This window comes from Mesocricetus auratus, unplaced genomic scaffold (assembly GCF_017639785.1).
Source record: "Mesocricetus auratus isolate SY011 unplaced genomic scaffold, BCM_Maur_2.0 Super-Scaffold_100676, whole genome shotgun sequence".
Classification (NCBI taxonomy): Eukaryota; Metazoa; Chordata; class Mammalia; order Rodentia; family Cricetidae; genus Mesocricetus; species Mesocricetus auratus.
Window position 1 is genome coordinate 143,189,790 of NW_024429266.1, and position 4,900 is coordinate 143,194,689.

A 4,900-nucleotide genomic window follows, 5' to 3' on the forward strand; every position below is an offset into this window, starting at 1 on the left:
CTACATCTTTTCCAGGTTGCAGCTTTCTGCACATTCTCCGTTACAAGATGGCGCCGACACCCGGCCGTTATGCCCTGCAAACAAGTAGAGTGCGCACGTGCCTGGTACTTTTCCATCCCTTACTCTCTGCCTCTCCCATGGCGTCATATGGGCTGATGAGCAGGAGCCAGTCAGGAGATGACACGTCCAAGGCGGGGACTGCTGGGCTATATAAGGGTTGGGTTTTTCGCTCTATAAGCATATGCTCTCCCTCTCAAGACACATTAAAGCTGTTCTGCAGAAGGATCCTAAGTGTGCCGCGTCGTTCTTGCTGGCGAGACGGTAGCGTGGGACACTATACTCCCACTCTTTGCCATAGAGGAGACTTACTGTGGGAAGCTTCTCTTGAGACAGTTTTTGTCTTGGCACTGAGGCTGGCCCTAGCAGTCTTTGAAATCTAAGTGAAGTTCCTCTGGGCCAACAGCTCTTAGGGGAAGAGGCCAATGTGGCTGAGTATTCCCACGACAGGCTTTGTGCAAGGTGGAAGCTTTGCATTACTGGTAGCTGGGCTCAGTCTATGTCTGAAAGCAGAGACCAGGGAAGCCACCTGTGCGAGCCTCAGTCTGAGGCCAGAGATCTGAGGACCCAGCACAAGTCCACAACCCAGAGTCCAGAGTCCAGCTGACTCAGAGTTATAATGTCTAAGGACAGAGGAAGAGCATATCTGTCCCAGGAGAGATACAGAGGAAAATTTCTTTTGCTCTGCTTGTTGGTCCCATGTAGCTCCTGCCTGGCTGCATGTTGTCCACCTGTGTTGAGAGTGGACCTTGCCCACAGAGCTCAGGCACCCACATACATACCAGTCCTTAGAAATCCCTCATGGTCACATCCAGAAATAATGCTTCAGTAAGGTGGACACTAAGTTCCATGGCCTCAACATCCAGTCACCTGTGGCAGAGGTTAGAGAAGACTTTATGCCCCCTTCGTGGTGCCATCAGGAAAGAGGTCCTCGTGGAGAGGAAACCAATGACTCAGCATTTTCTCATGTTCTCATTTTATAACTGGACTTTTTAAACTAACACCTCTTGGCTTTAGGAAATATTGTTCCGCACACGTAGAGGATTCCTTCCACATAAACAGGACACAACTCTGTTCTGTGTACACATCAAAGAAGAAATAAAAGCCATGTCAGCAGTCAGGACATAGAGATGATGAGTCACTTGGAAGTTCAGCCTTGTCACTCACCTTCCTAGAAATCCATAATGACCATGTATCTAGGATGCGGTGGGTGGTAGAAATGGGTTTTCTCAGCCTTGTCACCTGGATAATGAATGGGAAATATTTTGAAATTAATTAGATGGTATCTGGAAGTTCCTTTAAAATGAAACAGAATGGGACCAGGCAGGTCACAGTACAGATGAAATATGCCTTACATGAGTAATGGAATATTCTGGCACATGTACAGCCCAAATGAAGCCTGGAGACATGATTAGTGATTAGTGATTAGTGATGCAAGTCAGGCAGGAAGGGAAGAACATTATATGATTCTATTCGTACAAACAGAGAGAGCAGAGACTTCTAGGAGAAGCAGAGATTTTTGTTTTGGGATAACACTGGTTACGTTTCCAGCCTTGGTAAACATGCACACACACTGCACTTCTGTGCTTATCTGTGACCCACAACTGAATAAACTGAGAATATCAACATTAAAACAGAAATAGAAACAGTTCCTATTTATCTACAACTTAGCACTGAATTCTATTTCACAGATGTTCATAAAATTTTCTTCCCACAATTCTAATTTTCAATGAATTTCCAGTAGTCACCTTTTTGACATAGGAGAATAAACTATTTATGTTCCTAGTCTAGTTAAGCCAACACATTCACACATTAAAACACATTATTATAAATTTATTTTATTCATTAGAGTATTACAATGATGTGTTTCCCTGAAAGTACATGAAAGTCAATCAAATTGATCTGTGAGTTTCATTTCTGGTTAGTAAATTAATATCACACAGTCACTTTACTATAAGAAGGGAAAATGTAAAGCAATCTGGTTGAGAACTAGCTTTCTACATGGGATATTTGTATTTCTAAAAGAATCCTGCATTGATTTTCACTTACCTTTCACAAAGGAACTTTGAAAGCAGCAAAATGAGTCCCACGCATCACCAGTCCACTGGAAGATAGTCTTTCCACCTGTTACATAGGATCGTTGTTGGCCAAATTGCATGTTAGCCTTGTCCTCTTCAAGGAATTAAGGTGCCTTTATGGTGGACAGCCAATCCCATACAACATGTCCCTTCTCTCTGCTCGGCCTTTTCCCACTCAACCTATACACCTCCTAATAACCACCTCTACTTTCCTTCTTCCTGTTTCCATTTCTCAAAAATAGATAAACAGCAACAAAACAATGTAGCAATCTCCAAATATAAGCAACACCCCAAACCAGGTATGGCCAGAACTTCTGTGTACTTGATAAAACAACCTGAAGTCAAATATTAAGGAAACATGAAGGACAAATGAGCAAGACTGGGATTATGCCGGAGCAAGAAAGATTCTAAGAGGAGGGGAGAGGAAACAAGAGATGAGACTGGAGTATTTTTTCCACATGTGGAAATGTGTGTGTGTGTGTGTGTGTGTACATAGGTTTATATGCATACACACATATATGCCTGAATATATAAGGTTGATAATTTGGGAGAAGGAAACCAGTGGGAGTTGCAAAGGACACAGAAGAGAATAGTGGGGAGTGAACACGAGCAAAGTATAATGGTTACATCATGAAGATTTTGTTTGCTAACTAAATTTGTTAATGAAAACACTAAGGAGTAATAAACACCAGCGGGAAGAGGCCAAGCTCCAGCCTTTCCATACACAGTAGTCTTCACATAACTGACACCAATTCTGTCAGTAGAAATCTGGTTCTTAAAATGAACAACCTGCACATCACAGTCACACCAGGGGACACCGTGGAGAGTAAGACTGGGGCTTGTTTCTGTAGATCAATTACAGCTAAGCAGGGCTCATTCGGTGTGCCTGAAGCATGAGCGTGAGGACCGAGTGGCAAGAGAGGGCTGCAGAAAGAGGACCCCAGACCATCAGAGTCTTGTGTTCCATGCCACGAGGGGTTTCTTTGTGTAACTCTTAAAGCAATGCTGTCTATGACCAGACTCACAGTTTCAACCGCATCTCAGTTTTAAACAACTACATAAAAGTACCTAAGGAATGGATTAGAGAGAGAAGGGCAGAAAAATGAGTATCTGTAGAACTTGTCTGCAGTTATGTCAGGCAAGTTCTGAACAGGACTGTGAGGGGGAAAGTAGACACAGTATATATTCCGGGAATAAAACTAAAGAATGATTAGTAAAGGACAGCCTGGTCACCCCTGGAGATAATACGAAGAGCCACAAGGACAGAGTGTATCCAACTCAGACTGGATCCCTCACACAGTCAGCAGGACTTAAACAACCTTAGCACTGTGGAACCCTGTGATCAAGGGCCAACCCAGTACTGGCAACAGCACCATTCCGGGCATGCCCGAGCTCCACAGATTGGGACCATACAAATGAGGGGAGGCAGCATGGGGACCACTGGGAGGTGGAAGACAGGCAGGTCCCCGAGAACACCGAGACCCCATGGCGGTGGAACCAGGCAGGAACCAAAGCCTCTAACCTTTTCTGGACATGGTTCCCTTCCTTCTTCCTGAGTGGATCACGTCCATGAACCCACCACGACAATTAACGCCATGATGCCCCTGGCTCATGTAGGCGCTGCGATGCTGCCCACTCAACGGGGACAGCCCTAACGGCAAGCAACGACCTCCTTGAGGCCTCGAGATTCAGAAGCCAACGATCAACGCTCTCCTAGGCGCGCGCCTTGCTAGTGCACATGCGCTCCAGCCCACCATGATGACAACCGTGGCGAGGTTTGTCAGCAGGCCTGTGGTCCCACAGCACCTGTAGCTTGAGGCCTGTGGATCAGGTAGTGCACTGTACTCTGGGGTGTTATGATAAAGCGCAAGGGGAACCTTGGCAGATTGCATGGCAGGTGAGGGTGACCAAGCCGGGGGACAAACACACCAGGCAGACAGAGCTTAAGTGAGAAGTTTTATTAGAAAGGGGATGGAGGGGGAAGGAACGAGAGAAGAGGTAAAGAGACAGAGAGAGAGGACAGAAGAGAAGAGGGAGATGGAAAAGTCCTGTCTGCCTCCATGGGAACAGCGGGAAAGAGAGCATAAGTGGGCAGGGGGGTCTTTCTTTGGGGTCCTTTGCACCTGCCTGCAGACTAGTACTCATGGAACCCTGGGTGGACCAGGGTACTGCCTGAGTGCTATCTGCCAGGTGACAGGGGCAGGCCAGCATATTGCCTGAATCGTTACAAGGAGTAGCTCCAATCTCAGGACAGGGGACAGAAAAGTTGAATCCTCCTCCAACCCTGCTGCAGACACCTGTGAGGTCTTTAGGACACTGTCAATCGTCATCAATTTTGTATATCGTTCATAAATATGTATTTCACACATGTATCCTTTATCTGTCCAAAAGCAATATATTACATTTTACAAATTTCTCCTAATCTATGCACATACATACTTAGTATATCCATTCTAGTTTTAAAGACCACAGAACTTTTCTGTCATTTCACTGACTATAATCTACAGCCTAAAAATATCATAGTTTAACTGTCCGATATTGACATACCTCCTGCCTATTTTGGAGGTTTCCATTTGTTTCAGTTGCGATATTGATCTTGGTATAGAAAGTGCTGCACTGTGAATACCATTTTAAGTGTGGACTATATCTAAATTTCTAGATGTAGAATTGCTAGAATGAAAGAAACACACACTAATGCTCTCAGAAATACTGACTGACTGCCTCCCAAAAATTCTATCAGCCCATCCTTCCATTCCGTCAGTTTT

At 45.0% G+C, this 4,900-nt stretch overlaps 1 long non-coding RNA gene across 1 annotated transcript; it reads right to left on the reverse strand.

Moving 5' to 3' along the window:
• Nucleotides 1-252: 252 nt before the first annotated feature.
• Nucleotides 253-3,802, reverse strand: LOC110342461. Its single transcript, XR_002384534.2, has 4 exons — nucleotides 3,658-3,802; nucleotides 2,107-2,181; nucleotides 1,225-1,299; nucleotides 253-1,133 (listed from the first exon to the last, which is right to left on the reverse strand). It is a non-coding gene; the product is annotated as an uncharacterized LOC110342461 (long non-coding RNA).
• Nucleotides 3,803-4,900: the final 1,098 nt, after the last annotated feature.